The following is a 12,514-nucleotide window of genomic DNA, read 5'->3' as shown; positions in this document are numbered from 1 at the left end:
ATGAAACTCAAAGGGACTCATGCCTTCAGCGCTACCAGGAGAGAGAGAAAACAGCAAGCTTTGGGTTACCTCGGGGTAGAGGGAAAAAGCACCAGATTCCCACACAGCTCCCATGCTTACTCGCTGCTACTAAGAGCCTCTGAATGCAGAAGAGCAGAGAGGGGAGGCTGGAAGGATTAGCAAAAAGAGCAGAGAGAACAGAGGGCTTAGGAGAACTACAGACAAAACCGCCCCCCAGAAGGAGGAAGAGAAACCATCAACACAAAATGACTGAACACCGGTCAGGAGCTGGAGATTCCTAGCCCTGCTGTGGAAAAGACACTTGCAAGTGGGTGGGACCAGAGATGGGGGCCTGGAAGAAGCCTTACTTGTGGGGGAGACACTGATATGTAGAAAAAACATGGTAAGGAAAGAAGCAAATGAGTCTCCTGCAAAATAACTGAACAAACGGAACAACATCTCTTATTCATCGGTGAGAAGCCTCGATGTTATCCAGATGTCAGTTCCCCCCCGAGTTAGTTTATAAATGTAACGCAATGCCAATAAAAATTCTAAGGAGCTTTTTGATGGAGCTGGGCAAGTTAGAAAAATAAACACACAAGAATAGCCAGGAAAACACTGAGAAGGAAGAACTCAGTGGGTGGGGCAGGGAGGGAGGAGGAATAATTCCTACCACAGAGTAAAACATAATACAAATCCTATACAATTGAAACAGTGTGGTACTGGCACATGAACAGACAGAACAGTGGAGCAGAATACAAAGCAAAGAAAAAGATGCAAAACAGGCATCTCAAATCACTGACACAACCATAATCTCTTCGATAAATGATGTTGGGACAACTGGTTAGTCATTTGGAAGAAGATAAAATTAGATCCATTCCTCAAACCATACATACAAATAAACTCCAAATAGATCAGGGATCTAAATGTGTATACATCTCTGTGTGTATGTGTGTGTGTGTGTGTGTGTGTGTGTGTGTATAAAACATATATATATATTAGAAGCAAACAGGGGTAAATTCTCCCATAATGTGGGTATAGTAGAAAGGCTTGCTAATTATGACTTGAAATTAAATGCAACCAAAGATTGACACAAATTATGACTTGAAATTAAATGCAATCAAAGATTGCACACATTTAACTACACAAAAATAAAATAAAATAAAAAGTTGGGATGGCATAAATACAACATAAGCAAAGTCAAAAAATGACAAACGGAAAGAAAATATTTACAACATACATAGAAGATAAAGGATTCGTGTAACTAGTTTATGAAAAACCATGTGAAGGTGTAAAGTCCTCTATAGATTCAATGCAATCTCTATCAAAATCCTAATGGGAGTTGCTACAGAAATAGAAAAAACAATCCTAAAATTTATACGAAACAACAAAAGACCTTGAGTAGCCAAATCAGTTTTGAGGAAAAGGAACAAAGCTGGAGGTATCACACTTCCTGATTTCAAAATATATTACAAGTCAACTCAAATGGATTCGGTTTAAACAAAAGACCTGAATTTATCAATTTTCTAGAAGAAAACACAAGGAAAAATTTTTTTGACATTGGCCTTGGCAATGATTTTTTGGATATGACACCAAGGCGCCAACCACAAAAGCAAAAATAAACAAGTGGGACTACATAAGAAGTTTTTGTCCAGCAAAGGAAATAATCGACAAATGGAAAGGTAACCTACAGAATGGGAGAAAATGTTTGTAAAGCGTATATCTAATAAGGCTTTAATATACAAAATATATAAGGAAGCCTACAACTCGATAGCAAAAAAAAAAAAAAAAAAAACCAAGTAACTACATTTTAAAATCAGAAAAGAAACTAAGTAGACATTTCTCCAAAGGAGACATATCAATGGCCAACACATATGTGCTCAACGTCACTAATAGGGAAATGCAAATCAAAACCACAAGGAGATATTACCTCACGTTTGTCAGAATGGCTAGTATGACAGAGACAAGGGGTCTAAGAAGTGTTGGCGGGGATGTGGAGGAAAGAGAATATACACTGTTGGTGGGGATGTAAATTCACGCAGTCGTTACGGGAAATAGTATGGAGAGTCCTCAAAAAATGCAAACTAGAGCCACAGTATGATCTTGCAATCCCACTTCTAGCTATATATCCAGAGGAATTGACATCATAATCTTGAGGAGGTAGCTGCTCCCCTATGCTCATGGCAGCGTTGTCCACAATAGTCAAGACATGAAAGCAACCTAAATGTCTTCAATGGAAGAATGAGTTAAAAATGTATTATGGACGGGGCGCCCGGGTGGCTCAGTCAGTTAAGCATCCAACTTGCTCAGGTCATGGTCTCATGGTTCCTGAGTTTGAGCTCCGCGTAGGGCTTTCTGCAGTCAGCACAGAGTCTGCTTCAGATCTTCTGTCCTCCTCTCTCTCTCTGCTCCTCCCCACCTGGCACACACTTGCTGTCTCTCAAAAATAAATAAAACGTTCAAAATAAATTAATACAATGTATTATGGACATATAGTGGAATATTACTCAGGGTGTAAAAAGAAGAAAACCCTGTCATTTGTGACAACATCAATAAATGTGGAAGACATTATGCTAAGAGGGCCGGACACAAGAGGGCAGTAGGTTTATTACAGCAGTATTAAAAAAAGCAATTCTGAAGTAGTTTAGATACATTATAAGACTGAGCAACTTAGGGGCACCTGGGTCGCTCAGTCGGTTAAGTGTCCCACTTCAGCTCCGGTCATGATCTCAAGGTTCATGAGTTCGAGCCCCGTGTCCGGCTCTGTGCTGACGGCTCAGAGCCTGGAGCCTGCTTCAGATTCTGTGTGTGTGTGTGTGTCTCTCTCTCTGCCCTTCCTCCACTCACACTCTGTCTCTCTCTTAAAAGTAAACAGACATTAAAAAAGAAAAAAAACATTTAAAAAGACTGAGCAAGTTAGTAAATATGTTACTATTTTGGGGAGCCAGAATCCTCATTATGGGAGAAGTGACAGGTATATGAAGGAAATGGAGAAGTCAAGAAAGAACCTTATGGGGATGGATTGGAATTGGCAGTATTAGAGTGGACTGGGAACTCATATTTCAAAACTGCGTGTGTGTATGCGTATATACGTGCTTATAGGTGCTTCAATATATGTATACGTATGTAGGTGTGTGGGGATATTTATATGTCTATGTAAGCAATGAAAGAGTCAAGCAGTAAGGACCCTCCACTACCAAAGAGCACATCGAGGGCCCAGAGGTTGGTCTCTAATACCATTTCCCACTAAAAGCAACCAGGACACCTTGGAGAAATGGTTAATTTCAGGTCTGTGTCAAGGTAGGTACAAGATAAGCCCAGATCACTCTGTCCAGAAACTAAGGAAGTTAAAAAAAAAAAAAAAAAAAAAGATGGGACCTGTCACAAGGACAGAGGAGCCAACTGAAAGAGCTCCCACTGGCCTAATATGGAGAGTCTGAGCACTAAAATGATTAAGTACGGTAATGAATTATAAACCATTAAGAAGCCAGAAAATCATAGCATAATACATACATGAATAAATAAGTGAATGAATAAATGAATGAATAAATGAATGAATACAGGAGAACAGAGGTCTCTTGCCGATGTTAGGGTGCTATGGGCTCCCAGTAAAGGGCATGCTGGGCCAGGGAAATCTGCAACCAACATGGTAAATATCTGATTGGACAACAGTCACCGATGGCTGTCTAATCATCAATGGTACTTACTCTAGGAGAAATTTTGTTGAGGAACAAGATAGTTTGGATAGTCTTAAAGTGTCTCCCCACAGACTGGTTATTTGTTGCAAGGGAGAAAGTAGTTTTACAGTGGAAAAATTAGGCAACACCTTGAGCAGGTGACCAACGTTGACATCACCTGTGTGGAACAGACGGGCATACCATGTGCTTTGAGGTGTGAAGTCTTAGCAGGACATTTTACCTGCTAAGAAGGTGGCTGAGAAGGCACCTCAGCCTAACCCAAGGACACATCAGGCAAGCATAAAATACGGAACATTCTGTTTAAAAAGTGAAGGGGAGGCCTGTATTCTTAAAAAAATTCAATACCATAGAAGGCGAAGAACTGTGGGACTGTCCCAGAATGCAGAAGGCTAAAGAGCCATGACAACTAAATGCAACACCTGATCCCGAATTGGACCCTGTGCTGGAGAGGGAAAATGTTATCAAGGACGTTAGTATTAGGTCAACCAACAAAATTGGGATACAGGCATTAGATCAGTTAAAAGTATGACATCATTGTAAATCAATACTATAGAATCAATAATGTCCTGTGGTTATATAAAAAAAATTCCCTATTCTTAGGAAATACGCACTGAAGTATTTAGTAGCAAATGACCACCATATATATATATATATATACACACACACACACACACACATATATATATATACACATTCTTCAAATGGCTCAGAAAAAAATTGTGTGTGTATGTGTATATCTATGGTGAAAGATAGTGTAAATGGATAAAAAACAAGTGAATCTGGGTAAAGAGTATGATTTTTGTTTTTGTGACCTTTGTGAATGTGAAATTATTTGCAAAGAACGTCATGGAAACGATGCCGTTCATTCTTCACTACCTCGGATTCCTCACCTCGGATCCACCCTGCAATTCACTGTCACTGACCCTTCGTCTTTACTTCACTGAAATCGATTCTGGTGAAAGGTCCCTGTGCATCCCTGAACAGAAAATCCAGCGGGAGTTCTTCAAATCTTTGTCTCGCTTGGGTGTCTGTAGAATTGGCCTCTTCTGGTCCCTTGCTTCTTAAAAATCAATACCTCCTTAACCTCCAACCACTGTTCCTTCTCATCTTTATGACCACCTGCTTTAGCCTTCCTTTCTTTCCTCTTCCTCCTCTGCTCCTCCCGAGAATGTGTTTCCCAAGATTCTTTACTTGAGTCTCTCTCTCCTCAACATGTTCTCCCTGGGAATATTCTTCTATGTTCATGGCTCCAAATACTGCAAACTGGACAAACGGTTAAATGGCTGATCGTTAAACACCGGTGAACCTGAGTGTATCACTTAGCTCTTGCTGAAGAAAAAATCACTACACACTCTCCGTAGCGTTCAACTTAAAGCCTTTCCGCTCACAGGTCTGTGTGTTGGCAGAGTTTGGCTCATCTCCATGGAGATTTACCCGACTTGGCCCTAAGCTGTGGGTTAGGTCCAGGTCAGCTCTGTGTGCGGCTCATCTTCCATGTAACAGCGAGGTAGCTGGACCTTTCCCACGGCAAAGGCAGAAGACAAGAGAGCAAATGGAATTGTGTCATGTCTCCAGAGGCCCGGGCCCCGAACTGGCTCATTGGCATGTCTACTCACATCCCATTTGCCAAAGAAAATCACCTGGTCAAACTCCGAGTCCAGGGGCAGAGAAGGATGCTCTGTGTCCGGTGGGGAGAACTGCAAAGGCTCCTGGGAAAGAGTGGCTACAGGCAAGGGGTGACCCTGGAACCCTCTGGAGTTAAAATGTATGAACTCATTTGGAAAGTGTTTCAAACGGCTCTTGCCCCGGGTACATCACCCCTGAAATGATGCGGGCATGCTGGGCAGGAGCTGCTGGGGACCAGGGTTCCTCACGGCAGGGGGTGGGGGGAACCGGTGAGCACAGGTGTCAGGAAGGGAGCAGAGAGACGTTCCACCTGGAAGAGACATTAAGGGAGGCTTTTAAAAGAGGCTTTCCTGCTTCGGGACCAACAGCCAGAACCTCTGCATCTCTAAGGTTTTCAGATTTCTTCCCTCATCCAAATATTTCTGGGGAGCTTCCTGAGTGTCACATTACACATGGGGGGCTGCTGTGCCCACCTCTCCCGACGCTGTCATTGCATGTTCCCTTGGGCCGGGGCAGTTACTGCTGTGATGCCCTGGGACCTGTGGTTGCTCAGCTGGGACCTCCGCGCACCCCTCCTGCCTGCCATAGTTGGTAGGTGGGAACCAGGGGTATGTGAGGGTTTTCTTACCAATGAATCATCTGCTTATTTATATAACGAATTAAACCTTTTTTTTTTTTTTTGGCAGGAATTCTCTGACAGGCTAGGAGCAGAGTCTATGCCAGCAAAGAGCAAAGGAGCTTTTCATAACGTGACTCTTTGGAGGTTCTCGTGGAAACAGCATGTCTGACACCAGGGCTCCATACGTTTTTAACTGCATTTGTCTTTTGAAATGGTCCAGAGGCAAACTGTAGATGAAATTGTACACAAAAGTGGGTTCCAAAACCAGAAGTGTGGAGGGGCTGTAAAGTACAGTGACTCTGAAGTTAGGCTGGGCTACGACGCCTGTAATGCTGCTTACCTTTGTCATCCTAATTCTCCTGAGACTGCATTCTTTCATCTAGAAAATAAGACCCTTCCCAAGTTTGCAGAGTTCTAGAAGGGTGAAACCGAAGACTGTTAAAAGCTCCGACTGTCCGGACTAACCAGTATGCGCTGAATAAATAAAATCTTTCAAAAAGTCAAACAAAAGATACCATCATCGGGGTGCCTGGGTGGCTCAGTCGGTCAGGCGGCCAACTTTGGCTCAGGTCATGATTTCACGGTCCATGAGTTCAAGCCCCGCATCGGGCTCTGTGCTGACAGCTCCGAGCCTGGAGCCTGTTTCAGATTCTGTGTCTCCCTCTCTCTCTGCCCCTCCCCCGTTCATGCTCTGTCTCTCTCTGTCTCAAAAATAAACGTTAAAAAAAAAAATTAAAAAAAAGATACCATCATCATTATGTTTTGAGTGTTGCTGGATTTTTCCCCCTTTCTTGCTTATCTTCTACAGATGTGTTACTCAACTTTGACAAATTTAGTTTTGAATATTTTTAGCTCACCCCTACAAAGGATAGTGAATGTTTCTAATTAATGGAGAATTTACACTTACTGGTTAAAGGCCTTCTCTTGCCCTGGGTGATTAGGGAATAGGGAATTGAAGGAGAAAGAAACAGGACATAATTGAAGATTTATCTAATAGGTCCCCAAAAAATGACTTCACAAAAGCTTTATGTATTTTTCAAGGAGAAAAAAAACCACAAACATTTCTACTGCTCTGCTATGCTGTCTTCAGCATATACGAAATAGTACCTGGTAAGGAACTGTAATAATCAGTCAAAGATTGACCAGCTTCTGTGCTAGGAAGCCTCTAAAATGGCTCCCAAGGTCCCCACCTCTCTGCACACTCTTCTCCCCTTGTGGGTGGGCTGGGCAATCACTGGCTTAAAAAAAAAATAATTTATTAATTTTGAGAGAGAGAGAGAAAGCAAGGGAGGGGCAGAGAGAGGGAGAAAGAGAGAATCCCGAGCAGGCTCCGCACTATCAGCACAGAACCCAACGCAGGGCTCAAACTCAGGAACCACGAGATATGACCTGAGCCAAGATCAAGAGTCAGATGCTTCATGGACTGAGGCATCTAGATTTCTTAGATCTTGGGAAGAGAGTTTCAACGGTTGGTTCTCCGTTGTTGCCACAAAGATTGCGCGGATTCTTTGTCAAACAACAGCTGAGCTATAGCTCCGAGGCTCTAAGATTTCACCGCCTAATCATCATGGGCCTCTAGTCTTTTCCTAAGGGGAAAAGTACACTGGTCAACGCAGGCCTTCAGGGGACAAAATCTTATTACCCATCTTCCCATCGTGTCACATAGGCCAAGAGTACATTTTTATGAACATAGAGCAATCAAACTGAAGAGGTAAGACCAGCCTGAACCCCAGTCATTCTTGTCCCGTATGGTCCAGCCACAGATGATTTCTCACACTAACATCACCACCACCACCAAGAGCAACAACAGAATGACCACCACGAAAACCACGAAAATCAACAAGAAAACCACCACCACTCTCACCACCACCACCAACACTAACTACTGCCACCAAAACTCAGCACAAAACCATCACCACGGTCTTCATCAGCAACAACAAAGCCACCATGGCCTCTATCAGCAACCCGCAGCCACAACAACAAGGCAATCACCACCATAACCACCCCAACAGAACGATCACCGTCCAACAACAACAAACCACCACTGACAATGAAACCGTCACATTCATTAGGTACCTTCTGGGTCAGGTGCCGTGCTAAGTGTGTAAGTGTTGTACATGGATTGTCGCCCTTACTCCCTACTACCCGGGATCCTCTGAATGGCCCATCCTCTCAAGTTGTTAGGTGTTTGCACATTTCTGGCCTTTGCTAGAATCCCGTAACTCTACCTTTCACCAACCATGCTACTCACTTTGACTCTCGGGCAAACTCTACTCATTCTTTAAAACTTGACTCAAGCATTTTCTGAAATTCAACTTGGTGGCTGATTTCATTTGCATCTTTTGTTGGCCTCATGGTTAGAACCAAACTTGTGGTCTACCTCCCACCATGCGTAAGACTGTAGGGTCCACCCGGTGACGCTCCCTCTGGCTCTATTTTCATTCCAGACCCTGATCCTTTATTTGGCTTTCTAAAAATGCCTCTTAGATATACCTAAATCTTTTATTATGCTGAAATATTACATTTTCTTTTTTTAAATTTTTTGATGTTTATTTATTTTTGACAGAGAGAGAGAGAGAGTGCACTCATGCGCACACGCACGCGCACATGAGTGGGGGAGGGGCAGAGAGAGACACACACAGAATCTGAAGCAGCTCCAGGCTCTGAGCTGTCAGCACAGAGCCTGACACGGGGCTCAAACCCACAAACGGAGAGATTATGACCTGAGCCAAAGTCAGACGCCCAACTGACTGAGCCACTCAGGTGCCCCCAAATATTACATCTTGTTAAGGCTTCTTCCTTTGCAATGAGACAGACCATGAATAAATGACTCAATGTGCAAAAAGAGATTTTTTCCAAATCATTATTTCCAAAGGAAAAAATTGATTTTAAACTCTGCCCCATCATGTATGAACTAAAAATGTAGTATCAGCAACATCTAGCGCTTTCTAGCGAGCCACTGAGGCAAATTCTATCCTTGTTCCAAACACAGGTAGTAACTGACAAGTCCCTGATACCACAGGGTCTGGATGAGTACAAGAATGACCTCATTTCTTCAACACAAATGACTTTTCCTCAAAAGAGTTTTACAAGCAAGTATTTACTGTTAGTATGGCTTCAGGGCCAAATCCTAAGGGCATACCATGTGCAGCCACCTGGCTAGATGTTGGGGAAAAAAATTGGAAAACAGTTACTGAGAAACTTCTCCCAAAGGACTTTCCACTGATTACAATGTAATTCTTCCAGAAGCAGTGATAAAAATCAATACGTTCAGAATTACGGGATCCTGCGAAGGTATATATGAAGCCCTGGGATTAGAGGAAGCTTTCTGTTGGGCAGTCCATTTTGCACACGACATGGTGCTTATGTGATTTGCTAGCGGGCAAGATCACGGGCCACCTGAGTCATCGAGCTGTCTAAACACGTGGCGTCCATAGTGATGGGGGGGGCCCCTTAGCAAAGGGGTAAACTAAGTGATGGAACCCGAAAATCTACTGGGAGATTTTCAATTTTAAAACTAGGACTTCTAAACACAGAAGATCAACACTAAGGATTCATCAGGCAAGTTTTCTTTGATAAGAAAGTGTTAATCTGCACAACGCATTCAAGACCTGTTTTCAGGCTGGTGTACCCACTTAAGGGCAAAGTTTTTCATGCAAACCATGAGCAGCTGAGGGACACATTTGCAATGTTTAAAACGGGATCTGCAAATTGCGTTGTTCCATCACTTCGGGAAGTATGACCCAATTGCCTCGCATCAGTGGTAAAAGCAGTAATTTCAAATTCTGGACACAGCGATTCCTGAGCACCAAACGATACTCAAGAAACAGTGCAGACGCTTGGATAGCACGCTGGTGGCCTCACCTGCCTACCAGAGTGCCTTGTTTACACCCTATTATCAAGCTTGTCTCACCCAGGAGGCTCTTTTTCTTTTGTTCATCTTGAATTGCTAGCCTTAAAGAGAGGAGATATTGTGTTATATTCACCTTTGTTTTCTAAGACCTTAGCACATTTCCATCAGAAAGTGGACATCAATAAAGGGTCATTTAATAGACAGAGCTAATAAAAGAGAGAAACTATCTGTCTCAGATAATACTATTCAGCACTGACATCATCCCTCAACATTTGCTTGGACCCTTTGAGAACCACGGAGACCAGATTGTGTGAGATCAGATAAGTAATGTTATGGCAGAAAGCAGGGAGGTGCTTTGGGGTTTTACAAGTTGAAAAGTAAAAAAGTCTGTCTACCCTCGCCACCCAGGAAAGACCAGTTTCCTCAGGATCGAGGGAGAAGAGCAGTCAGTGAAAGCCACTGGAACTACAATGCAGGAAGACCTGAGCAAAGGCTGGCATCGTGCTCTCCACAGACTGAGCCTCAGGGGTGCCTACAAAAATCCCTGAATGGGTGGGGGGGGGGTTGAAACTGGATCCAGGTAGGGGCTAAGGAAGCAGCAAGACCCAGGGTAGAAATCCTCGCGTCCTGCTGGAAGGCCTAAAGCACCTTGTTGAATTCCCGGGGTTCTGGTGCAGAAACAGGAGAAGGCTCTGTGCACCCAAACAAGGCACAGAAGTCACCTCCCACAGCCCCAGGGGCATGCCGCTGCATAATGTGTGCAGGAAGAGGCAGAAGGCATCCTGGGCACTGATGTAGGGTAGTCATTAGATCTACAGATGAGTCATGCAAAAATGGTGGACCGTGTACGGTGGGAGGGGCTGGAATGCAGGGACCAGAGACACAACAGGAGATCTTGAGAACCGGATAAGTTCTCCCCTGTCTTCTCTCGCAGTCCCCCTAGAGCTCAACTACAACTGCAGAAATGTTGGGGTAACCTCAAGCTGTGACACATTTCTACCACCTCAAAGGAAAGGAGCCACAAAGTTAAATTATAAAGGATAAAAAACAAAGAAATATTATTTCTTGCACACTGAGACAGCGCCGAGTGAAATATACCCATATGGTGATAACGACTGTGTTGTCTGAAATATACAGATGAAATATACAAATGACGTAAATACAAGTACACATCGAATCTGATCTGAATGCAGCTTTCCGGTCTCCTAAGGGAGACGTTTAAAAACTAAGGGGGGAAATGAACAGAGTTCCAATATAGCATTCTGTTTACATAGTACTTTCATTACCTGAAAGCCAAGTACTTGTAGACAAAATAGTCCCACTTCGCCTAGACAGTCACTGCCAAGGAACGTCATCATGTGTGTTCAAATATTCAAGGGAGAAAAAAGATTGGAACTCTTTAAGAAGTCTGGTGGAAATCAAGTGCGCACACAACTAATTGACTCGGATTTACAGAAGCTTGTGCTACCAGCCCAGCCCAGTAGTGAAGGCGGGGTGGGGGCTGCTGGGAGGCAGGGGATGAGGAACAGAGAAGCCCCTTCCCAGGAAGTGGAATCAGCACGGAGGTGGCCCATCAGAAAACCCTCTTGGACCCTTCCCAGCCCTGAGTGGCGAGACCTGAGGGGCCTTGTGATCTGCTCCCCTCTATACTGAGGAGAGCTCCCCGAACGTGGGCAGGAGACAGAGCAGTGCTGACCAACAAGACCAGACCAGGGCTCCCTCCTGGTCAAGGAGGAGGAAACCAAACATCCACCTGTATGCCACAGGTCTCACCACCTTGCTTTCCCTCTGACCCTCGCCGTTTTATCCCATCTTAACAAAAAGTCACACGAAGGAAGCCAGGATGGACCCAGGTACGACCGACCCCCAGGCGAGTCTCACCATGCACGTGTGCCTTTGTCCGGCAGGGACAGCCATCGGACACGGCAACAGGAGCACCAAGAAAGAGGAACTCATCCCCTTGCCCGAGGGATAGCCTCACCCCGAGAGGCCCACGGTCTCCGACATCAGAGTGGTCACTCAACACTGAGGGTCTGTCCCAGGGGTGGTGTTGGCAGGCAGGGCAGCCTGGCCACTGACCTCTGACCACACACCATGGTGGCGGAGGTGATGCCCACGGCCAGGTTTTTCTGCCTTTCTGATCATCTGTGACACTGCTTTGCCCTTAACGGGGCCCCCTATTTATACCTGGGCACGCCCCCTGGTGACACGCTACCACTGTCCTCCTTGCTGAGACTGTTTGGGAAGTGTGAAGAAGTGTCTAGAAACCCAAACTCAGCAAAAGTCCCTTTCTTCCCTGGGACGGAGACCAGTAGGTTAGTGTGAGTAAAGCCAGGGACGGTTTGTGGCAAGTAGGTACACCGGCTGTCTCCAGTGTTGTTTTTTTTTTTTTTTTTTTTTTTTTTAAATTTTTTTTTTCAACGTTTATTTATTTTTTGGGACAGAGAGAGACAGAGCATGAACGGGGGAGGGGCAGAGAGAGAGGGAGACACAGAATCGGAAACAGGCTCCAGGCTCCGAGCCATCAGCCCAGAGCCCGACGCGGGGCTCGAACCCACAGACCGCGAGATCGTGACCTGGCTGAAGTCGGACGCTTAACCGACTGCGCCACCCAGGCGCCCCACCAGTGTTGTTTTAAAGTCTAGCTTAACTACCAGTTCTTTTTAAAAGTTAGCGACAGGGGTGCCTGGGTGGCTCAGTCGGTTGGGCGTCCGACTT

This window comes from Prionailurus bengalensis, chromosome A1 (genome assembly GCF_016509475.1).
Source record: "Prionailurus bengalensis isolate Pbe53 chromosome A1, Fcat_Pben_1.1_paternal_pri, whole genome shotgun sequence".
In the NCBI taxonomy this organism is placed as follows: Eukaryota; Metazoa; Chordata; class Mammalia; order Carnivora; family Felidae; genus Prionailurus; species Prionailurus bengalensis.
The sequence above is the reverse complement of the archived record's forward strand: the minus strand, read 5'-3'. Positions refer to the sequence as shown.